Here is a 27,167-nt window from a genome sequence, read left to right on the forward strand (position 1 = left end):
TATTCTATAAAGGGTTTTGTTGAAATATATCAAACTGTTAAAAGTATAGGCTTACAAACGGGTCGTTTAAACGAATATTGCTTTCCTTGTACATCTACGATGCGTGCTGTTTGTGTATTTTTTTATAAATGTACAGCCTTAGCAATTAATAGTATGGATTTAAAAGTGTTCTCTGAACTGGATTTTTACTTTTTAAGGTACTTTTTATCCAAAACATTATATTAAGGTTTTGTGTAATTTCCAGCGATCCCAATTATGAATATTATTGTTTCATGATATACAAGTTCCCTTTACATATAAAAGGTTTTACTGTTTTATCCATAAATACAAGAAATAATGTTGACAATGTACTGTCTTTTCCATCAGGACGTTTTATTAAAATAATATCAGTTATTATCGTTTGAAGCCTCCTGCTGGCTGGCAAACTTTACTATAACAATTTATATTGTTATAAGGCAATAGTATTAGGGTAATGGAAATAAAAAAAAACACTTTTTACTCGGGCTTTTAAGGTTTGTAGAAAGAGTGTTTTGATAGTTTTGCAACTATACTATGTCCGCCATATCTACCGCCAGCTATGCGTTTCACTCAATACCAGAACTCATCAGGCTGGCTGGAATACAATAAACACAGTGGAGTTCGGAACGCTATTTATATTAGCGACCGACTAAATAATGTAGTGCGTATAAATACAATAAGCCTAACAGTGTTTTATGACAAATATGATTTATTAGTATTTTGTTGTTGACGCAGAAGCAGCTGTTGCACAGTATGATTAGTTCGGTGACTATTGTCTGGATAATGTACCAATGTAACACTTGATTCAGTAAATATACGTCACTAAAATAATCACCTGAAGAAACTTGATTCGTAATGCAAAAGTTACAGATTACCAGTTGAAACTATCTTCAATACTGTAATAATATTTTGAACAAGAGAGAAAGAGACGAAAAATTAAACGTACAAATTGAGTAGTTCGCAACTAAAGGTGCTAGCGTATAGGATTTTGTTTCTGAATTTCGTGTAAAGCTACACGAGAGCTATCTGCGCTAGCCGTCCCTAGTTTAGCAGTGTACGACAAGAGGGAAGGCAGATAGTCATCACCACTCATCGCCAACCCTTCTTGGGCTACTTGTTTACCAACAAATAGTGGGATCGACTGTAACTTATAACGCTCCCACGACTGTAAGGGCGAGCATGTTTGGTGTGACGGGGATTCGAACCCGCGATCGTCGGATTACAAGCCAAGTGCCTTAACCACCTGGCCATGCCGAGCCAGGGTATAGGGTTCGTGAACTATGCTGTTTGTTAAACAAAGAATTAAAGTTCCATGAACAAACCCCCACCATTATTCTGATATATTCGACCAATTTACATCCCAGACAAATATTTCTCTAAGTGGCGCTAACAACAGAACATCTCTGATTTTGTGGCAAAATCTAACACTTTTTCGTTTGTTATTAAGCACAATGCTACACAATGGGTTATCTGCGTTCTATTCATTGCGAGTATCGAAGCTCCATTTTTAGCGTTATAAACTTCTGTTTGTTTGGAATTAAGCACAAAGCAACACAATGGGCTATGTATGCTCGGCTCATCACGGGTATCGAAACCTGGTTTCTAGCGGTGTGAGTCCACAAACATACCGCTGTGCCACTGAGGGGCAACGTTATAAGCTCTCAGACTAGCTGCTAAGCCACTGGAGGGGGCAATTCATAATATGAAAAGATATGAAATAAAGCATACATGAAGCCCACAGAGAGGCAGTGTAATTCTTGTTTTTAATCTTCTTAATATTCAATATTTAATTTTGATTTTGGAAAGACCATCATTATCCGGTCCTTTAGATCTGTTACTCGCAGTATTGAATGGAAGTGCTTCCAAAAATCTCATTAATATTTAATCGTTTCTCAATAATTATCCGTACATTCACGGGATATACAATCGAACAGTTCACTAGATTCAGTGAATCGGACTTAGTTTTAACAAACCATTTCACTCGTTAGTAAATACTATCAGCATCATAGTTTCATTAGCTGCATATATAACTATTCAAGAACATGATATGGTAGCTGTGTTTCACATACTGAATAAAGAAGTTTTCTTGACAGTGACACCCACTGTTTCTGTTCCATGACAAGTCGGTTTGTTTCTATTACTCGTCACCATTCGTGTGTTTTTTTAAACCACGAACTCCAGGAACTCCCTCTAGTAGGCGGTCGGTTCATGAACTGTGACAGACCTGTCGATAGCGCAGGCTCAAGGTTGCCAGCTCACAGCCCAAATGACGGTTACTACGGCCAGTGCGAAATGGGATACCATATTTGGAACAATACATTTTAGCTACCGACGTCGAGAAAAAAGATGTGAAAAATTACCGCCTCCTAAAACAACAGATGTTCTTTCTCTTCTTACGCAGAATAAAGATTTGAAGAACAAAAAGGAACGTTAAGTGATTACTTATGGTGCAATACGAAACCTGAAACAACTGCCATTCAAACTAGTATTAGAAATAAAACTCTTTGCATATTCCTTTATACCACCCACCGACTATAACATTCGGTCAAAAGGCAACTTATATCTATCCAAATCTTTCAATTGTTGGGCATACTGCACAAAATTCGCCATTGGCTTATCAGTTCTTTACGAACCTTACACTTTGAAGTGCCTGCACAGACTCTTAGAAGTCATAATAATTTTACGTTTGTTACTGGGTTTTCTCACACTAGGTTTTATTTTGTTCTATGCAAACTGTATCATGTCTATAGTATAATATTTTTCCTCACACAAATGGAATGGGAAGTTCACTTGCTTCAGTCTCTTCATTGGCTTTACTATATATTTAGTTTCAACGTGCTTTAACTTGATGCTTGCGGTCAGAATATGCCCATTAACACTTTCGTAATAGAATAATGCAAACTACGTGCCCATGCAATACCGTATTATCTGGGTATTCAATGGCAGAATTAAACTATTCTTGTCTTTACGACATCAATTTTGATTTCAGATATTAGATCAGATGTTTTGGTTTACTACTTTGTCACCCACAGAAAACATTAGTGTAGGGTTAGATCAGATGTTTTGGCTTAAAACTTTGTCATTTACATGACAGATTTAATTTTTAGCTCATTATTGTTATATTTTTTAACAAATAAATGGTAAGCTAGAAGGATTATATTCCGTTTTAAGAAGTAGGAGTGAAAAAAGTTCCATTAAAAAGGGAAAACAAATGTATTATACATATCTTTACTTTTATTTCTGTTTTCGAATGCATTGTATAAACCATTTCTAAAACCTTGCTTTGTCAAAAGCTACTCAACTATCAGAATCCTCGACACAGTAAAGGAGTATACTCGTTGTTACTTGACTGTAGTAATGTGATATAATATAAACGATTATAATACCATCTATTAACGAGACATTTTTAAAAAATCTAAAAATAGCCGCAAACAATCATTCAGTCATTAGTAGGCTTTTATCTTTTTCAGCTTTGTTGGCCCGGCATGGCCAAGCGTGTTAAGGCGTGCGACGCGTAATCTGACGGTCGCAGGTTCGCATCCCCGTCACACCAAACATGCTCGCCCTTTCAGCCGTGAGAGCGTTATAATGTGACGGTCAATCCCACTATTCGTTGGTAAAAGAGTAGCCCAAGAGTTGGCGGTGGGTGGTGATGACTCTCTAGTCTTACACTGCTAAATTAGGGACGGCTAGCACAAATAGCCCTCGGATAGCTTTGCGAAATTTAGAAACAAATCAGCTTTGTTTGTTTGCAACTAAACACAAAGCTACACACTGAGCTACATGTGTTCTGCCCACCACGAGTATCGAAACCAGGTTTCTATTACTGTGCCACTTGGAGGACTTTTTTTTTTCTTACAGGAAAAGATAAATTGTAGAAGAAGGCTTTTTACCTTATTAGTAATCGCAACACCATTCTGCTGTCTCCACACTAGTTATAATATTTTAATCAAAGCTGGTATCTTGAGTATTATCACTGTTAATAATACTTTGCACAATATAACGTCCGCTATAATATTATGAACTTCATTAAAAAAATACATTACGCAAACGCTACATCTGTAAAAATATTATAAAAACATCATACAGCGTTGCTTTTTTTCCAGAGACAATACAGTTGCTGTAGTTGTGAAAGTCTTATAAGAACATTATATGGTATTGTCTGTGTGAGAAATCGTGCAATTGTTGTGTTTGCGAAAGTTGTATGGAAATATCACGTGATATTGCCACAGTGCAAGAGATGGTGCAAATGTTGTGTTCTTGAAACTCTTATATACGCATCATGAATGTATTGTTTTTGCTAATGTTGTTGTTTTACGCGAGTGATGATAACGCACTCTATAATCTGGTACTTGTTAAGAAAACAGAGCCCTGTCTTTGATTCTATTGATTACGGGTCAAGTCAAGAACCATTTAATTCGTCAAATCTTTAGTGCCTTTTAAGAATGAAGTTTATTCATGCAAACATTACTGTTTTTGTTTATATTTAAACATGTACACAGCCTGCATAATATATATAACAAAGAAATACAGTTCTGATTTCAATGTTATGAAATATTCTTCATTCTCAATGTTTCAATAAAGCAAACAAACTATAAATAATTTAACCTAATATGATCTCAGGTTGGCCGTTGTCAATTCTCACTCAAAACAGTAACTTCTAAACAAAACTTATAAAATGTTGGAGCTCTGATATGCTTTCCATCCATCTCAATAAATCAATACGTTGTACACTCTGTTCAAACTGTGCATTTAATAAAAGCTTTTCACTCAATAAGGTGTATATCAAACAATGTGGTTATCCCCGTAGATATGCGGTAATTGGTAATTACACTGAAAGTTCAATTGCGAGACTTCTAATATTCCTACCAAGTGATGTAGTTGCTATACATTACGTCCTTCCTTCGAAATATATCAAGCATGTATCATTTATAATTGTTTTTCCTTACCCATTCCCACATGGATTATGAAATGGAAACTTTAATGGTTTATAAATCAGTTACTTTAAAAACTTCCTATCAAGAACATATTGATACTAGCTGTGGTACTAATACTTCCAAATACAACACATTGAAAAATTAAAAGCAACATGCATTAATATTTTCAGTGCGTTAGTTTTAGGAAGTTAATAATCTGTTCGTGGTTTAAGAACTTCAATTTCAAATAAAGGTTATGCATATTTATCCCCTGGTGAGACTTCAGTACGGTTCGATTCCCTGCGATGAATAGACTAGATGGCCCAATGTGGCTTGGCTCTAAAACAAACAAACAAACAAACAAATTGGAAAATGCTAGACAAAGTATCTGTACAAAACTGTCCATAAAACGATTAAAAGAAAAGCAACAGTGCCCATTGCAAGCTCTTAGGGTATACCCCCGCTAGTACAGCGGTATGTCTCCGGATTTACAACGCTAAAATCAGGGGTTCGATTTCTCTCGGTAGGCTCAGCAGATAGCCCGATATGGCTTTGCTATAAGAAAGCACACACTTTTCTCTATTCTTCTCTAATTGAATAGTGGAATTTCACTGTCACTCTTATAGTGTATTCGGCCCAGGTGGTTAAGGCACTCGCCTCGTAATCTGAGGGTCACGGGTTCGAATCCTCGTCACAGTAAACATGCTTGCCCTTTCAGCCGTGGGAGCGTTATAATTTGATGGCCAATCCCATTAGTCGTTGGTGAAAGAGTAGCCCAAGAGTTGGTGGTGGGTAGTGATAACTAGCTGCCTTCTTTCTAGTCTTACACTGCTAAATTAGGCACGGATATCGCAGACAGCCCTCGTGTAGCTTTGCGCGAAATTAAAAACAAGCTTATAGCGTACTCAGTGACCCAAAGTGCGCGTTTTTACGTCAAATGGACATTAAACGAGAAGAAATAAATACACAGTATGGGTACACTAGCCACGCCTGTATAAATTACCAAGCTGGCGCTCCGTTTTGATGAGTTGAAGAAGACACTTGGAAGAAGCTTACCAAAAGGCAACACAAGAATGCTAATTTATGAAATATGCCAGCTTTGCCCGACCAAATAAAAAAGACGGACTGGAGTTTTTAATCCCTTCCCAACTCCAGAGGTCCCCACCTTTCCTTCAGCGAGTTTCGTTCAACAAACTTTCTCCTCCATCATTCAAAAAGTCATACATACACTGATAAAATAAAAACATTTTCGAAGTTGACTCTCAAATATCTATAAGAATGGTACAAGCTTAAAATATAAATGACCCATAATATGAGGGTTACACAACACGCAAAATGACAACGGTCTTATATATATATATAAATTTTACTTAATGTAAAAAGAAAACAAATTCACGCCAAAGTTCACGACTTTTACACAAATTTATTTCTTATTTAAATTAATTTGTTTTTACTTTACAACTGTTTCTTCATATTATGACTATATCGGGAACCCATTGATACTGTAGGCCCGGCATGGCCAGGTGGTTAGGGAGCTCGACTCGTAATCTGAGGGTCGCGGAGTTCGAATTGCCGTCATATCAAACATACTCGCCCTTTCAGTCTTGGGTGCGTTATAAAGTGTCGGTCAATCCCACTATTCGTTAGAAAAGAGGATCCCAAGAGTCAACAGTGGGTGGTGATGATTAGCTGCCTTTGCTCTAGTCTCACATTGCTAAATTAGGGACAACTAGCGCAGACAACTAGAAGAAGATGTTGCGCCCATAACCAATAAGCTTAAGGTTTATGATAAAAAAATACCCTATCATCACAAAGTTTAAGCCTAAAAATTAATATCAAGTACATCTTTGGTTAAGACTAATATCAATAGGTTTGGGAGAAAAAAGAAAGGAAAAGATGTTTTATCCAAAACATTAATAGTAAAATGGAAAAACTTCACGAAAATCTAATAAAAACATATGTGTGTGATGGTCACTAACCTTTAACACAGATTTTTCTATAACTTGTCAAGAACTTCGAAACTTTCACGTTAATCTAAGCATATGCATAAACTAAAAAATATAACGATCTAAAAATGGAAATGAAATGAGCCCTCGTATACGTGCTCAAGACATAATATCAGATCATTTTTTTCTTATTATGAGCAAAGACAAATGGGGCGTTAACATAAGACAACTGGCTTTTATGTATATTAGATTATCGCAAGATTCCCTTGTAGACTTCCTTAATCTTAATCAGCAAACGATTTTAAAAACACATTTACAAAAAATGTGTACCTGAATGGGCTTGCGCATTAGACTAATCAGAAAACTTCAGAAGTAAAGTACCTTTGTGTGGTTTCCTCGTGAGCCAACTTCTAGCCCCATTCTGACCCCATGTTCCGTTTTCTGATGCAATGTCAATAATTATTTTATGTCTATGTTCTTAGATTTTCACCTAAATTTTAAGTTAATTGTCTATGTTAAATATTGTTATACAGTCTAATTAACTTTTCGCTTTTTTATTTTCAATCTGTGAGAAAAAGATTGACAGGTGTTCTAAGGAAGTTCCACAGTATTGTATCAATGTATATTAAGATATTTCATACAAACTGTATATAAAATCACAGATTCATGATATATTTCATTCCTTCTTTCTATACGACAGTATTTTTTCGATTATTTCTAACAACAAACATATAATGAAAGCCAATATGATCGAATTTAATTAGAGAAGTTGCTAATGTTCACGAGTTCTATATTTATCTTGTTGTTCTATTAGAAATATCCTGGAGACCTTTATTGTTTAAAAAATAAAATGTGTAAAGACTGATTAAGGCACATAGTTCTTCCATTAATTAAAAGGTAGAACTAATTAATGTATGTAGTTCTACCATTAATTAAAAACTAAAACTAAATAACATATTAAGTTCTAATATTGGTTAAAAATAAAAAAATAATTAACATATTAAGTTCTTGCATTGGTTAAAAGTAAAGACTTATTAACATACACAGTTCTACCATTGGTTAGAATGTAATTCTAATTAATATATTAAGCTCTTCTTTTGGTTAAAAGGTATGACTAATTAACATATTAAGCTCTTCCACTGGTTAAAAAGTAAAACCAATTAACATATTAAGTTATTCCACTAGTTAAAAGGTATGTCAAGCTAAGACAGTAAGTGCTTCCTCCTGTTAAAAGTGTTTAATGGTAGGGGGTAAGAAAAAATCTCAGCTTGTACAGAAAATACTAATGGATGACGAGAGGGTCACGAGAGTGCAAATTCATTCCATGTTAGTGATGAAATTGTTTCTTTCCTTTTTGTCGTTGTCGTGAAGCAAAGTCGTCGGTGATATTGTTGAGATATGTAAACAGCATCTTATGTTGTGCCGACTGTTCAAATGTTCCCTGCACTCAACTAGTTGTCAAACAGAAGTTCTTGTACAGTGACAACCCTAAATAGATCTAGTAGAAAAGTGAAACCATTGCAAGAAGAGATGTAACAAGGGCATTGACAAAAACTTTAAAGAAAAACCGAATAGCTTGTAAATCTGTTACGGGTTTTTACAAATAAACAACACATGATTGCATTTGTTCCCTCTTAAAATATTTCCAACAGACTAGATATTAAAATGCTTCCTGCTTCTTTTCCAGGAAACAGAAAAGATAAACTGAAAATGATTTATACTGTCACTGGTATCTGTGATGCATTTCCCGGATATAACTTTTCAGTTTCCTTTTAGCTACCCCCTCCGGTGACTCAGCGACAAGTTTAAGGACTTATAACGCGGGCTTCGATCCCCGCAGCGAACAGAGCATAGATAGCTCATTATGTAGCTTTACGCTTAACAACAAACAAATAATTTGATTACTGTATTTCATCACTTCCGGTGAATTAAGTTTCATTGCTGGATGAGCGCTAGCTAACTCCCACTGTAAGATACCATTGGCCGAAAAATTTATACTTAAATTCGATAATCAATATTTCCTATTTCTACTGCCAGACGGTTTATAAATAATCATGCTTGATGTGAATATTTTATTTGTTTGTCTTGAATTTCGCGCAAAGCTACACGAGGGCGATCCGCACTAGCCGTCCCTAATTTAGTATTCTGAGACTAGAGGAAAGGCAGCTAGTCATCACCATCCACTCCCAACTCTTGGGCTACGCTCTCTTTTACCAACAAATAGTTGGAATGATCGTCACGTTATAATGCCCCTCACAGCTGAAAGGACGAGCATATTTGGTGTGATGGGGATTCGAACCCGCGACCCTCAGATTACAAGTCGAGTGCCTTAACCACCTAGCCATGCCGGGCGCTGAATGTGAAGAAAAATGCTCACTAACGAGGAATTTGTGTTAAGTAGTGCAGGATGTATTACATTAACAAGCAATGCAGAAAATATCATAGCAAAAGTAACAGAATGCGTTACGTTTACAAGTAATACAAGATTTGTTACAAGTAATTAATAATAACGTACACAAAGAGGTATATATGCGCTAAAAATCAGTTTTCAATACCTCTAGTGGGCAAGGCACAAATCATGCATCTTTGTATTTAAATGTATAAACGGGATGGCGCGGCATGGCTAGGTGGGTTAGGGCGTGCGACTCATAATCTGAGGGTTGCGATTTCGCATCCGCGTGGCACCAAACATGCTCCCCTTTTCAGCTGTGGGGGCGTTACAATATTACACTCAATCCCACTATTCGTTGATAAAAGAGTAGCTCAAGAGTTGGTAGTGGGTGGTGATGACTAGCTGCCTTCCCTCTAGTCTTACACTGCTATATTAGAGAGGGCTAGCGCAGAGAGCCCTCGAGTAGCTGCGCGAACTTAAAAACAAAAGACAAGAAAAAGGGGGTGTAACACATAACATATCGTAATAACAAAAATTATATTTAGAAATAATTAATAAAGGGTCTCCCGGAATGAGTATACCACAAAATGTGTTTCACTGCAGATTTCGGAACTTTCCCTATTTTGAGTAAAATTGCAACGCATAAAAAGTTCCCCAAGTTTCACCCCTTTGGATTTTATCTTTGGTGCTCTTTAAAACAAATGTCTATCATAATAAAACAATGGATCTTGAGGAACTAAAACTTATATCTGTGATACTTTATTATCCATCTCTACAGTTGTCTTGCAAAACATTTTCAGAGAATTAGGTTAATAACAGTTAACGACGGAAGATATTTGAAGACTTACTTATTAATTAAATTAAATTACAAGTCTTCAAAAAATATTTTGTATCGAACTTTGATATCACTCGAATAATACAAATGTTATTAAATTCTCTTTTTTGGTATAAGCATTTTGGGACACCCTGTATATTCCACAGTGACACGAAATGTATTACAATACAAACAACGAGCGTGATATTCATAAATAACAAGATATGTATGACAATCAGTTTATATTCTTTAACAAAATTAGCTCCCTAGTACTTAGCAACGATAAATCCTAGGCTTAAGATGCTAAGTATCAGATTTCTAAGCCCAGGAAAGAAAGAGCATAAACAGCACTTCTTGATGACGAGAAACCCACCTGAAATAAAAATGTATCTCAGAATGGCTAGTATGGGTATTAACACTTTTACTGATAAGCAGAGAACAACGTTTCGACCTTCATACGTCATCTTCAGATCATCATTTTGTCAACCTGAAGATGTTCTCTGTTTATCAATAAAAGTGTTAACATCCATACCAGCCGTTCAGAGATAGCCCTTTGTGTAGCTTTGCGCTTAACAATCAAATCTTAACAAATGAATTGCCTTATTTTCTTAAAGCCACAACATTAAGCCTGTACTTTGTTGATGAGGGCTCACTGCGTTTTACGTAGTAAAATAACTCAGGGCTAAACTTTTTTCTTGCAAAACACCTATCTGTCAGAATTCATCAGTTATTTGGCCAAGGATGAATAATAATCATACAATTGACTCTCTTCTTGATTTAGTTAACCGTATCCTGAAGACTCTATTTAGCAGTGAATCAGCTTATTGGGTCAACTTATTACATTAGAGTAAGATCTCTTTTGTAAGGTTATTTGATAATTTTTTAGTATAGCCGCTTTCTTTACTTTTTGCTATGGTGTTATAGACCTCCTTGACCTATTTATCTCCATATCACGTCATATCTTTGGATGGATGACTCTCAATGGATCAGGACTGCCAAATCATATTATATCTCTAGCTGGAACACTCAATGTATCAAAACTGGAAAATCATGTTATATTTTTAATGCATTACTCACAATAGATAATGATAAGCAAGCCATGTAATATCTTTAGATAAAACATTCACAGTAGATCAGGACTGGTAAATTGCATCATATCTTTAGATGGATTACTCAATGGGCCATGTACAGCAAATCATGTTTTCTCTATAGATGGATACCTCACAGTAGAACGTAGATTACTGTCTGTCACAACTTGTTTTGTTGTCTCTTGAAATATTTACAAAGCAAAACAAACAAGTTCTTTTGTTGACTCGTGAAACCTTTATTGTACTTAAATAATTAATTAGGACTAATTGCGAAAAAACAATTTGTTTTGTTGGTTTGTAACTCTTCGTGAAAGCTAATTAATTGACTAGAACTAGTTGTGTCTGTAGCAAACCCTTAATGAACCTAAAAATGACTTTCGGTATTGATAAGCTGATCAGACATTACCACTAATATGCTGTCTTTAAAATATATCATTATACGTAGATGGGAACATGCATAACGTGTTAACTTTTCACTGTAAATCCGACTTACTTTGCATACAGTAAAAAGAAAAAAACGTTGGTTAAAGTATATAAATAACTACATGAAGTATTCGTCTCCTGGACAGAAATTATGTAAATTCATGATTAATGAAAGGTTACCCTGGAATAGGAACAATCCGTGATGACGAGAAAACCCACTTGTAGAAAAAAATATATATGTAAGGACGGTCATCGTCAGGTTTTTGTGAATTCGAAACGTTGTTCGCTCCTTTACATAGTTTTCTCTATCCATATCAGCCGTATAATAATATTACTATTAGGTGAAGTAATGGTAAAAAAAGTTTGTATGTACCCCCGCATGGAACTAATGAACCTCCATACCATTTTTGACGAGGATCCATACACACTCAGTGAAGTAATTACATGGACATACATCAGACAGCACTATTATATTTATAGAGATAATCGTTTATTACCATGGGATTCTTAGCTATTTTAAGAGAATTCCAAGTATGGCCGCGGAAAAGCTTGGTATATTCCTTATATGGAGCTTTATCCGTAATGCTTTTAGTCATTTAGTATTTACTCTAGGTTTACTATTATGCAGTAGTTTTATTAGAATCTTCTTTTTATAAAAATTTAAAAAGGCAGTTCTAGATACAGTATAACGTGAACACTATGGGTAATTAGTCACTTATGTGGTGATGTTCCGCATTCGCTACTGTAGCTTTTAACGTTGATCATGTATCTTGCTTGTAAAGTAAACTAAATCCGAAGAAACAAGTAACACAGACCAGACCATCTGTGTAAGTCTAGTTAGTATATGACGCCTTTGCGTAACGTACTTGGTAGTCTCAATACTTGAATGGTTTCTGTGTCATCTTATTACGTACATGTTGGGAGGTGTTATAGATTAAAGAGAAAACTTCGTTGTATTTCACCCTTTACCACTGAAGTTTCATTTATAACTCACATATTACTTCCTCTCACTGAAAACCAAAACCACGCATAATCTTTCAGAAGAAGAAAAACAGAAACCAATACGGGTTGTGGGAGAAAGGTAGCCACTTTTATGAAACTAACATAACACATTTTTGTTTGTTTTTCGAAGACTGGCGCCTTTTAAATTACTTGGTCTTGTTGGTCAACCAAGAAAGAATTCAAAGAAAAAACGATATATATAGACGGTCACTTATTATCATGTCTATCGAAACGTAAAACTTACTAAGCTGTCGTCAAACATCACAGGGAATACACTTTTCTCCCTAGATGTGTCTAAGTAAACGACCTACTGAGCACAGCTAACAAAACTAATGACAGTACAGTCTTCTATCAGTATACATTAGTCTCTAACTTTAATAAGCTTTACTGAGGATACAATTGTATGTTAAATTTAAAATACGTGAATTAAACTTTTACAAATAATTTTATTGTTATTTATCACTTGTTTGTTTGTTTCCTTTGAATTTCGCGCAAAGCTACACGGGGGCTATCTCCGCTAGCCGTCCCTAATTTAGCAGTGATAGATTACAGGGAAAGCAGAGAATAATCACCACCCACTACCAGCTCTTGGGCTATTCTTTTACCAACGAATAGTGGGATTGACTGTCACATTATAACGTCCCCACGGCTGAAAGGACTAGCATATTTGATATAACGAGGATTCGAGCCCACGACCCTCATATTACAAGTCGATCGCTCTAACCACTTTTCACAAAAATCAGCTTTTTAAATATTGAAACAATTTTATCATTTAAATAATTACTCGGGTATGTACAAAAACCTTTTAACTGTAACGTTGATATCACTTTTGGTCTCATAGATTGACAATGAAGTTGATAACGAACAATGGTACATTAATTTTAATTATCACTATATTTGGTAGGTTATTAGCACTTAATATTTAACAAGAACATACTCCAGAGAAGGCCTAAAGTATTTATCAGACATCTTGATAATAAGTGTTTTGAAAGAATAAATGATGGGTACAAAGAAAATCATCAGGCTGTATTAGTATCTGCTACACCACTAACAAACTGTGATATAAATACAATAAAACTGGACCAGACAGTAAATGTAGTCATGGTACAGGTACAAAGAAAATCATCAGGCTGTATTAGTATCTGCTACACCACTAACAAACTGTGATATAAATACAATAAAACTGGACCAGACAGTAAATGTAGTCATGGTACAGGTACAAAGAAAATCATCAGGCTGTATTAGTATCTGCTACACCACTAACAAACTGTGATATAAATACAATAAAACTGGACCAGACAGTAAATGTAGTCATGGTACAGGTACAAAGAAAATCATCAGGCTGTATTAGTATCTGCTACACCACTAACAAACTGTGATATAAATACAATAAAACTGGACCAGACAGTAAATGTAGTCATGGTACAGGTACAAAGTAAATCACCAGGCAGCGTTAGTGTCTGTTACACCACTAACAAATTGTGATATAATTATCTGGCACAAGGTAATCTTCTTCCTAAGAGTATCCTTGACGGGACCAAAGTCCAGTAAGCGTCCATGCCACATCATTAAGTTCAGTCCACTTTCTTTTCTCCGAGAAGTTTGTCGATCAATTTAGCATAATGGGAATGAGAGATGTCATAAATTGGGCTGAAACCAGAGCTAATTACATCGGCAATGCCAACAGAAAGGATAGTAAGATGTGGTCCCTGCGATATGTTGCATTATTGCACCATTTAACCGAACTTACACGGTGGTACATCTTCCAACAATTAGCCTGTTATCTGACTGTATTGTTTTACTTGTCGTTAGATGCACTGGACGTGTTAATCTTGGCTGTACTTCAGACCAATTGATTTTGTTTGTTTGTTTTTGTCTCACTGTAAGAAAGTGTGCATCATTAACATCTGTCATAGAGACCGTTATTTGAAGTTTGTGGTTATCTACATCTCTGGCGAGACATCTAGATGAGGTTGTGAAAGAAGCGCACATCATAGATATCTGGCATATAGACTCGTACTTGAAGTCTATTAGTAGTAACTGTGTGTGCTTTGATAAGGTGTCCAGATGAAGTTGTGAACGCCTGATTCAATCAGCGTCAGTTCAGGAAGGCATTGGCTACAGTGAAACAGGATCAACATATAGCAGTTGTCTGCTCGTGGTGTCAGTGGTTGATCTGACCTGCCCAGGTTTCTAAGTAGGTCCAATTCCTACAATGAAACAGCCTAATATGATTATCAAGCTTCTATTTGTCCACTGCACCTCCAGGAAGAAAGAAACATCCAGATGTCTTCTCCTAAATTTACCATGGTTTATGGTTATTTAATACTTGAAATTCTATGATCCACATAAGAGTGAATGACAAATAACCACATTGATAATCGCGTTTCTTATTTACTTAACAATGAGCTGCAAGGTGATTCACAATGTATTTTACATTGATTTATACCTTTTCTTAGACCTATCACTATCCTTCAACTGTCCTGTTTAAAGTATTTCATATTTGACCTAGTAACAAAACCTCTGCATAGAATTCCCCTTCCGGCAACTGGTAAAGCTTGTCAGAAAGCTCAGAACAGAATGTGTAGGTGAAACTTTGTATTTTTATTCCTTTCAGACATATTTCTAAATTTTTCAATGGCATCTTACAGGTATCGATCCAAGCTGTTGTTAAAACCACAATCACTACTGAACTTTGCACCTTCCGAGTTTCTGACTCCTTTGTACTGTCCAATGGCTAAACGTATTTTTGCCAATTTGCTACAGGTCTGTTTCATGTAAACCTGTGCAACAGCTTATTAAGCGCAATAGAAAACATCAACAAAAATACATTCTAGAAAGAAGACACTCAACAAGTCACGAAATCCAACACTTTTTTTCTTTTTTAAACCTTTATATTGAAATGGCGTTTTACTTAATCTTTGGTCAAGCTCTCTGCAGGCTACCAGTGTGGTCGAATATTTTTGTTTAATACTGGCTCCACAGTTGGAGTCAGACAGAACGACTTAAACTTGAATTGAGAGGTGTACGAGATGAATATGAGCAGTCTCATATTGTATAAAGACATGCATGTTTCTACTTTTTGCAATTTTCTAGCCAAGCTGATAGATACAATAAACCGTCTGTAACGACGCATGTACTTAAGATTAGCTTTCAAATGACAATGATACGCTTTGCGAAATGTGTCTTTAAACTTGTTTTCTTGAACATTTTCTGATCAAAATTTGTAGATTCGTGTTTAATTATTGTGGACCAAAAATAGTTTCTATTAAACTACAATATATTCCTATTACTAATAAAAGAAACACTAACGTAGTGAATGACTTAAAAACAACAAGAGTAACAACAAAGAACTAAAACATAACAACTGTATAGGAACTTTTTGAGACAAGAATGTAAAGAAACACAAATTTCGCATCAGTCCCAAAAACCTCTCTTTTCTACACTAAGACTCGCCAAAAGCATAACCACGACGCAGTATATTGTTCCAACAAACATTCTTGTAATATTATTTATATTATTAATATGATGATAAAAAATGCACATTACACTTCAGATGAATTAGGTAAAACCACATGATCTGTTGGCCGAGATAAAACTCTGTATTAAATGTAATCATAAATAAAGTACAGTAACCCTAACTGTCATTACTCATAATTAAAGATATTATTCCATATTTCACGTGTTGTAGTAATTCTAATCAAGCGTCCCCATCACACCAAACATTCTCGCTGTTTCACCTGTGAGGGCGTTATAAAATAACGTCAATCCCACTATTCGTTGGTAAAAAAAGTAGCCCAAGAGTTGGCGGTGGATGGGGATGACTAGCTGCCTTCCCTCTAGTTTTAAACTACTAAATGAGGGGCAGCTAACGCAGATAGCTCTCGTGTAGCTTTGCGCGAAATTCAAAGCAAACCAAACTAAACCAATCTAATCAAGCGGTCGAATCTTTTTTTGGTTTCGTTACAGCTATTTCTCAGAATATATCTTAAACGTGCAAATTCGCTAATTTGTCAGAAGGATTGAAGTAAAGTACTTGTATATCTGTTGCCTAAGATAATCAAAATGTTTCGATTTTGTTTTTGAATTTCGCACAAAGCTACTCGAGGGCTATCTGTGCTAGCCATCCCTAATTTAGCAGTGTAAAATTAGAGGGAAGGCAGCTAGTCATCACCACCCACCGCCAACTCTTGGGCTACTCTTTTACCAACGAATAGTGGGATTGGCCGTCACATTATAACGCCCCAACAGCTAAAAGGGCGAGCATGTTTGGCGCGACGGGGATGCGAACTCGCGACCCTCAGATTACGAGTCGCACGCCTTAACACGCTTGGCCATGCCGGGCCAAAATGTTTCGAACTACATTCTGAATCCTTTATTTAAAATAAGTATACACTAGTATATCGTGTTACGAGTTCAATAGTTTTTCAGCATTCCAGCGATTCAACACTTCAGCGCTTATAAAAAGAAAAAATACAGATGCACACCGAACTACATTAACCTACGGAGAGTCGTTATTCGCAGATTACTAGCATCACATACTCCAAAAGTTCCGACCTTGAAAACTGACCTTCAATCCCGACCTAGGCCAATTAAACTGCAATCTACATATCTTAGCCGTCACGTTTTTCCAAGAAAGTAAAACAGACAGGCTAACGGAAGTCGACAGAATTCGAGCAACGTTAAATACACATATATAAATGATAAAATGTATGTATATATAGAATTACTATTATCGCTTTAACTTTGCAATTTAAAAATCTGTTTAGAATATCATTTAAACGAATATCGATTAAGTATTTAGGCTACAGAATGAAGAAACTATAAATTAAAGATACAATTAAACTTTTTGTGAGATACAAATAATTTGGTGGCCAACGTTTCGGCCAAACGATCCTTAAATGAAACCTATACGAATTCTTTCCAATTTATGGCGAAAAATTACTTCTTTTTTTTAAACTTGCATTTTCAAATGAGAGACCAAAACTATCAGGGCTAGAAAAATATAAAACAAAAAGCTATCTATTTAACAAAGTACAATTCAATTGCTTTCACTTACATGTCAGAAGTCAAGTAGGTGACCATGCATCTCGCGTGATACCAACTGGTCAAGATAATGACTAGAATAATCACTGTGCTGGTCATTGTGGACGGAGAATGGCAGAATCTGAGTTCCTACGTCACTTATTTTAGTTTGTTTCTTTCAAAATGATCTTTAAGTTCCTTAAAACACGACCCCTCGACCGATTCCTAATCATTAGCCTAACCCGTTACATCAACAGAGAATACCTTTTGATTAGCGAGAAAGTCTCTGATTTTCGTATAAACAGAAACGTTTAGATATTGAATAATAGCAGGCGCAATGCCAGAGAGCCTACCATTCCGTGCACAGATACATAGGTTTATATCTCCGTCCACTTTTCTTATTCTTCAAGTTTTACACCAGTCTGTGCAGTACAGAACTACACTACGAAACTTGGTATCCCACCTAAGACGCGAATAACGAACGTTCTCGTGCAGATCGTTTCGCCAAGGAAATGACTAGCGCGCCACCCTCTGGCCATAACCTTAGTGAGATCGTTCATCTGCTCCGACGTTATAGCCAAATTGATTGCGATTTTTTTTTGACGTTGTAATCATAACTTTCGGATGTTAACAAGTGATCGCTGCTTTATTTTTGATTAACGTTTATCTTTAAAATAGTGATAGACTTAACAGAACACTTTAAGCGAAAGTAGCAACTTAAAATTGGAAATTGAAACATCTAAAAAGGAAACGAACCCCGAAATTAAGCACCACAAGCTCTGAAGTTAACCGTTTAAACTAAATAAACACTATCTCTCGACTTGTAAACTAAGTTCCGAATTATTCGAACAAAACTTCTATGTTGTCTATCACCAGTTTATGAATATGTACATATTTCACCACTGCATGTGTAAATAAGTAATTCTCAACGCCTGCAGTGCCCAGCATGGTCAGGTGGTTAGGGCACTTGAAACGTAATTCGAGAGTCCCGGGTTCGAATCTCCGTTACCCCAAACTTTTGGCCTTGGAATATTATAACATTATTAACATATAGGCACCCAGTGGCACAATGGTATATCTGCAGACTAACAATGCTAAAAACTGGGTTTCCATACCCGCGGTGGGCATGGAAACGTGGTGGGCAGAGCACAAAGAGCCCATTGTGTAGCTTTATGCTTAACTTCAAAACAAATTAACATGGAGACAGTAATAACAATTTACAAACAGTTGTCTTTTATATGCAAACAAATCAACTACACACACATTATTTTTAACATACCGCGTTTCACTTTAGCTTATTGTTAATAAACATTCTAATGAAATAGTACAGCGTTATCCACTCATTACGTGTTTGTTTCAGCCGTTTACTGTGATTATAGAAATACCTCTTATGACAACATAAAATCCTGTACACGACTTCTGATTATCAGCCACAGTTGTCAAGACCTCACTCCTTGAAAGATGTTCAAAGATCAAAGAATAACACTAATCTATAACATGGATATCACACGCAGGTGATAATTACAGTTATAAGCATGCGTTATGTGAAATGGAACAGTGACGCCATGTAATCTCAAGGGCATAATTTCTTCTTCTTTTTCCTCTGTATCCTTAGATAATGTATTTCTTATATTGCAATATGTTTTTGGACTTTATCTGCCTCATTTTATTATTATTATCATTATAGTTTCAACACACTAGGGGTGATACTGACTTTTAAATTACATGCCTAGTAGAGCCACATAGGGCTATCTGCTGAGCCCACCGAGGGGAATCGAACCCCTGATTTTAGCGTTGTAAATCCGTAGACTTACCGTTATGCTGGCGGGGGTCTACATGCTTAGTCCTAACGTTTCAGAGAATATGCGTTAAGGGGCCCAACGATTTGAACTATACCCTGAAACCTGATTTATTAGGTTACATATTGGTTCTGAAAACAACGAAGTAGAATAAATAAATAAAATAATTAACAAACCATTTTTGCACTACGTATATGAGGTCCTTTTTGCTTGGGTTAACTCCTTGCTTTAAACTGACATGTTGTAGCCACGGTATATTTCATAGACGTTTAAAGATTTAAACAAGTTAAAACAGTAGCCTAGTCGGTTCATTATCACTTTGCTAATCAAAGTAAATTGTCGTTCATTAGAGCAAACGATGACACAACTTCAACTATGATTCTTTCACGTACACACAGTATATTGTCGATATATCTCCGGCCAATGATTTACATGTCTATGAATCGGATACAATTTCTTAAAGCCATGTCTATTAACAAAGCCAACCTGTTAGATAATACGTAATTTATAGTTTCATAAAAGAACCCTATAATTATGATATATCAACCATTCTGTAAGGTCCTATAGGCATGACCCACACACGTGATATACCACTTATTATCGTAGTTCCTATAGGCAGAACCTGCACTCTTGATATACAAACCATTGTGGTAGATAATATAAGCAGAACCTGCGCTTTTGATATTCCAATAATTTTGATTGATCCTTTAAGCAGGTTCTGTACACCTGTTTACAAATAACCTAGAATTCCACTGAACCATATCCTTTCTTCATGCTCATAGGCTTAATTCAGACGTTTACATTCAGTATTTCATGCTTAAAACTAAATGTACTGTTGGCATAATAAGATGTTAGCCGCATTATCTATATATATTCTAATTGGTTGATCTCCTTAATCAATTCAAAATGTGAAGATACACCTGGAGACTCTTGGTAGTGAACTGTTGTCACTTTGCAATCACCGTATGGTACCAGTTGTGTACTACAATTCCAGACAACAGTAGTGTGCCACTGATATTACCCTGAACACCACTCCTATATCTCATTTTGAGCCTATTCAATCTCGAGTTAGCGATTTCAGCCTTTCCTTATTATACTCTCAGAAACTAAACACAATTTACAAACAAGCAATACTGAGAAACGTAATACGTTTACACGTATGTTAATAGTGCTGTATCTGAGATAAACAAATATGGTGTTCTAATAATCGACTCTGTCGAATTCATCGTAAATGATTATCTTTCTATCTATGTACAAACTGTCTCTTGATTAAAAATTTATCAACGTAGTCACCATATTTGTAAAATTTTGAAAGTTTTTTTCCAGGATTTAAGCCATCTAGTGACACATTGCTAGAAACTCGTTTTCGATACCTATGGTGGGCAGAGCACAGATAGCCCACTGTGTAGCTTTGTACTCAATTCCAATCAAACAAACCGGAATTTAAAATATTCTTCAGGTGTACTCTTGTAGTAAATATAAGTCCCTGATTCAAGCTTTCACCTTCATAATACAATGATTTACTTAGTAAAAGGTTTTAATCACTCTGGGTTTTGTAGCTTTGTGTCCACTTTGCAATACGAAGAATAATAACATGTAACATAAGATAAATTATTTTTGAAAAGTTTGACAAACCACTTTTGCCAACGTATAAAAACAACATAAAAAAAGCGCCCTGTCTTGATAAAGTAGGTGTCGTAACTTTACACTTTAAGAATAATTGTCACAAGAAACTCAAATTGTAAAAGTTATAAATTCAGAGTAGTAATAATAGATGTTGATATTTAACATTGTTGTTCCTTTAATAATTGTGTTATAGCCTTGTTTAAAATACACATCACCATAATAAAAAATAAGATATATGTGGTGCTGTGTGATTACACTCATTAAATTTTGTATCCTTCCGAGACTCGCTTGCAAAACAAGTTTTACACGGCTTTCGACAGAGGATTGATTCCAAGTAAATTAGTACCATTTTCCTTCATATCTCTTCCTTAGTTGTGTAATGCAAAGTATACAAGAGGGAAAGATAACGAATTTTCAGAAGAGTACAAAATATTCGTTCACTTTATAATCAAGTTGGGAAGGGAGAAAAAGTGATGCTTCAAGAAATAATTTATACTCTTGGACTTGATTATATTAAAATTGTAAAACTTGTTTCAACAACGCCAAATGTGAGGTTCGATCCGCGCTGAAAACAAAAGTGTCAACCACTGTTCTTCAGAATCTTCTAAATTATAGTAACAACTTACGAACAAAAATGGCTTCAACAAAATGGTTATAGCCTCAAGAGTAGATTATCTGAACCTCACTTACAGAATACATTACACAATTAAAAGCAATCAAAATGTATTGTTTTTTGTTATTTTGTTGTTGTTTTTTGAGTTAAGCACAAAGCTACACAATGGGCTACCTGTGCTCTGCCCACTAAGGGTATCAAAACCCGGTTTTTAGAGTTGTAAGTCCGCAGACATACCGCTGAGCCACTGGGGGGCTCGAAATTTATAACGTATTACCTATGCCTTAAATTAATTTGTATACAAAATGGATATCTTATGATATGTCATTAGTCATTCAGCTTTACTTATTTATACTTCATAAAAGAGCTGTTGCTAGGGTATCTTTAATGTCTTAAGTCATATCTTTGAGAACATCCTATACATTCTTAATGGGATTGAAGTTTAGTAACATGCAGGCTACTCCATACGTTAAAATCTTTCTTCATTGAACGATCAGTTTAACACTGTGGAAAGACATGTCGTCATCTATTAGTTTGAAGTCATCAAGGCCACTCCATCAACATACAGAACCACACAGTTTCAGGAAGTGTAGTATTCCATAAGATATGAAGATAGTACGACCATCAATGCTTATTCCTGTCCATATCACACTTCCATCATATCCTATATGAAAATGTGGTTCCATCTGAAACAAGCGTTTTCACAAACGAATTTACACCTATTACCTGGATGAAGGGTGAAGCGTGCTTCGTATGTAAAAGTAATATTACTTTGCATTTAACATGGTCCAATGTTCTTGGGATGGTACCATTTTAAGTAAGATGATTTCTACTTTAATATGAATGTAGCACTCTTAATTGGATGTCTGGTATATAGATGGACCTTATGAGCCACGTTTATACCTGTTTGTACCCTAACAAAGCATCTGGTTGCAACTATGAACTTCCGTTTCAATTTCGAAGTAGGTGTCTACAACTGCAGTGAGCAGAATCAACAGACAGAAGTCACGTGCTTGTGTTTTGAATGATATTCTAACCTTGTCCAGGTAACCTATAAATTGTATATTTTTAACCTGAAGATGACCAAAAAAGATTGAAACGTTGTTCTCTCCTTATCAATAAAAGTGTTAACACCCATAGCGGCCAGCTTCCATTGGTATGATGGTTCTTCATGTGCATGAAACATCCAGATGTTTTCATTGAGTTCTATTTATGATTCTCGGACACTTCGATCCGACAAAAGGGGCAAGACTGCGTGGAACCACTATACCTAGCACAGACTGAATGGCTAATACACACACACACACACATACAAGAGACCCGTGGCTTAGTATTTATGGTTAGTGATTTTAGTTCATAGTTGACATGGTTGTGATCCAAAGGAGTTGTAGTGTCCCTTTGCATGATATTTAAGTCCAACTGCATCAGCTTACCCAGCTAGATAATGAATGCCATGAATGCCAATGGTTAGCTGAAGGGGAATGTAACTTGCAATGGACTGGCATGTCAAGCAGAAGAATTGTGTCACTTGTCATTAAGAATTCTGTCACCATTCTCATCAACATGTGCCACAAGAAACCGGAATTAAAAACTGGCCTTGTGTGCCTTTCTGGTGTTAAAAGTATTAACTTACTTATACACACATTTCAACACGTAACGGTATCTGTATTATTTCAAAATGAACATCAAAGAAGTGTTGTACCGTCTGTTCCAACCTATACAGAGAATGTTGGATTATGTTATCCTCAAGTCCAATTAGAGTTTTAAAAATTACAGTAATTAATAGGTATGAGTCCTCACAATATATATTCAACATATTTAACACATATAACACATTAATTAATAGTCTAAGGTAATTATTTCTAAACATTCTATACTTTTACTGCACTCTTGTAGAAAGTAGCTTTTAATTTGATTTGTTTGGAATTAAGCACAAATTTACACAATGGACTATCTGTGCTCTGCCCACAACAGGTATCGAAAACCAATTTCTAGCAGTGTGAGTCAGCAGACATACCGCTATGCCATTTCAGGCGGGAAAAAGTAGCTCGTTACATAAATGACAGAATGACGGTTAAATATTTCTGGGATGATGCCACAACAACCAAACAGATAAGTTTCAAAATAAAATCTGAAGGGAAGAACACATTACCACTGTTAAAAGACAAATTATAAAAAATCGTGTGGATTTTTTTTTTCTTTGAGCATGTATTTGATCTAGTCAACACTCACATACCTGAAATTATCAGATTTCTTCGGAGTTCGTATTAAGAAATTGCACAAGCGTGTTTCTCGAGAACTGTGTCGAGAAACAAGGAACATCCTTGATCACGAACTAATTTATGCATTGCGAATGATAGTAATTAGCTTTACTTTGAAAGGCTTTAATCCATTGCGTAAGCTGAGGTCTGTTGGGGCTCAAGTTTGTATGACGTCTTAGCAAAGCGGACTGGCATGACCTGGTTGGTTAGAGTGCTCGACTAGCAGCCTGTGAGTCGCGGGATCAAAATCTGGTAATAAACAAACTCACCTTTCCAAGAGTGGGGGTGTTAAAGTGTGATGGTAAATCATTTTGTATTCCTTGGTAAAATGTAGTTCAAGAGTTGGCAGTGGGTGCTGTAAGCCGGTTGCTTTCCCTGAAAATTAGAAACAACAGCGAATAGCTTTAGAAGATTTGCTATAAAGCAAACCAACACGACTGAGTTGCTTGGCCAAAACGTTGACCATTATTCGGATTAAACTATACCACAAGTTGTTAAGGGTCTAACATTTCGACATTCAAGTGTAAAACACAAACTTATTTTAAATCGGCACATTACCACATTACCACAATTTATGGATACAGATTTGTAATGAACGTTAAACACAACCTTTAGTGGTTTTTCTTTTTTTTTCAGGAGACGTGTGATTGTTGAGACGGAGATGCTGTCGAATCTTTCGCCACAAAATACACAGTCCTATCCAGTAAACGTGTGAAGTACTTCAATAATTACTTCTACGATATGCACATCAATTAGTGTACAGCTTCAACATTAAACACGAGCGTGTGAAACGTCCATACTAACAGATCCTCAAAACTTCTAATCAGACAAAGCAAAAATTAATGACTTTAATACCATCAGCGACACTTTCATCGTGTAATTTACGTAAGATTTTATTATAGTACCAGGCTAATAGAACAGCATAAAAATTGCGCTTACGCCATTTCTTTTACGTGTGTGTCCAACTGCAACTACATTTTTATTGTTTTTACAACAAAAGTAACATTCCATTGTAAAACTTTTAATATTCTGCACGTGTATGTGTTTTTGCTTTCTTGCAGAACGCCTCAGGGTTCTTTCAAGAACCCTGTACCCTATATCCTACATGCAAATAAGTTTCACTTGCCACACGAAGAACTCACACACGTCAAGCCTCCCAGACTGCAGATACAGTATGATGTTTATCAAAACATCTGGTACAAGCAATTAAACATTAACAATATTAGGTAAATCAAATATGGTGCTCCAAATGACTGTCATACTTAACTTTTATAACTGTCACTATAAAAATATGTGGAAGACAACATAAACAAAACAGATTATAGTCTAAATCGAAAAGGTCAAAGAAACAATAAAATACCTATGAATTACATATAACTATAGATTAACATGAAATAAGTTTATCAGCAACATCACAGTTAAATGCGTATCTCGCCTCAGCATTCTTAAAGCGCTAAACACGCCACAAATAAAAAACAAATGGGAGTCCGGCACTTACGCAGAAATGAAACTTCTTAACTTTTAAATAACTTTTTTTTTTAATAAATTCAAGAAACATTTTATGTTACACAACAAACTGCACTTGGACCCAGATGTTTCCAAAGGCAAATATTATACAAATATTGGTAAACAACTGTTTGGAGTTTAAGCACAACACTACACAATGGACTGTCTGTGCTTTGCTCACCATGGTCTTGTTTCAGAATTTCGCGCAAAGCTACACAAGGGCTATCTGCGCTAGCCATCCCTAATTTAGCAGTGTAAGACTAGAGAGAATGCAACTAGTCATCACCGCCCACCGCCAATTCTTGGGCTACCCTTTTATCTAACGAATAGTGGGATTTACCGTCACTTATAACGCCCCCCCCAGCTGAAAAGGAGAGCATGTTTGGTGTGATGGGGATTCGAACCTGCGACCCTCAGATTAAAAGTCAAGCACTCTAAACATCAGGTTATGTCAGGCCAGTTACAATGGTTTCGATAGTTGATGAATTCGTTTTCATTTCTCAGTGAAAAAATGCAAAGTCCAGTCCAGTCCATTTAATGACAGCAAAAACAATTTATTTTTTTGACTGCAATGTTCAAATTTTACAAGCTTCGTTCATTGATAGGTGTCATTGGATAATAATTAATAATCTTTTGTTTCTCAAGCCAGAGCACATATCAAATTAGCTGACTAATACAATCAGTAATTGATCGATTCTATCCCTGTTACTGACTTAATATCTAACATGCTCATTGACTGACTGGCTCATTGATTAGTTCTCTGATTCACTCGTGTTTTTATATTTACTATAATAATATTCTGTTCATGTCCTTCCTGTAAATGCGCACGCATTTCATTGCAAAAATAAGCATTTTATACACTTAAACAAAAATTAGATAAATAATTTAACAAGAGCTGAATTAAGATCATATTTTAGCTAAGCCTTGATAAAAGTTTGAAAAAATTAATTTTCTGGTAAACGTGAGATTTTTATTAGAAATTTACAGTTTCTTTATGGGTAGTTTAAGTTGAAACTTTTAAGACTCATTTTCGAAGTATGGATGAACTTGATAGACAATAGCAAGGCCTATATGCTTTGTTGTAGCTTGCAACAGTGGCGTATTTAGGTAGGACCTAAATGGAGCTCAACCCCTGGATCCATAGCGTTAATGAGTCCTACTGATAATTTTATTTTGTGTAACATTACATGGAATGTAGGGCCCACCAAAATTATTAGTCACTGGACCCACACAATCTTAACTCCGCTACTACCCTGAAGAGGTGAAATTTTCAAAAGAGAAGAGGTAATGTGTTTGGTGAAGTGGACCCGCTATTGAAAAAGGAGAAAAAGTCTACGTGTAAATATAAAAACTACAAAACAATTCAAATAAGTTCCGGTACTCAGTAGCGGTGACTACTGGCAGAATTCCTCCTCTGGGGGGCCTGGCATGGCCAAGCGTGTTAAGGCGTGCGACTCGTAATCTGAGGTTCGCGGGTTCGCATCCCCGTCGCGCCAAACATGCTCGCCCTCCCAGCCGTGAGGGCGTTATAATGTGACGGTCAATCCCACTTTTTGTTGGTAAAAGAGTAGCCCAAGAGTTGGCGGTGGGTGGTGATGACTAGCTGCCTTTCCTACTAGTCTTACACTGCTAAATTAGGGACGGCTAGCACAGATAGCCCTCGTGTAGCTTTGTGCAAAATTCAAAAACAAACAAACAAACCTCCTCTAAGTGTAAGCTATATTTTCAATGTTGAAAT

At 35.9% G+C, this 27,167-nt stretch overlaps 1 pseudogene across 1 annotated transcript in view; it reads right to left on the reverse strand.

The window, feature by feature from the left end:
- Window positions 1-18,113, reverse strand: part of LOC143228528 (uncharacterized) — a 221,980-nt pseudogene extending 203,867 nt beyond the window's left edge. Inside the window, exon 1 of the transcript XR_013015345.1 lies at window positions 17,978-18,113. The product of XR_013015345.1 is annotated as an uncharacterized LOC143228528 (transcript). The remainder of the gene's footprint in view (window positions 1-17,977) is intronic.
- Window positions 18,114-27,167: the final 9,054 nt, after the last annotated feature.

The sequence above is a fragment of the Tachypleus tridentatus genome, chromosome 10 (assembly GCF_004210375.1).
Source record: "Tachypleus tridentatus isolate NWPU-2018 chromosome 10, ASM421037v1, whole genome shotgun sequence".
Classification (NCBI taxonomy): Eukaryota; Metazoa; Arthropoda; class Merostomata; order Xiphosura; family Limulidae; genus Tachypleus; species Tachypleus tridentatus.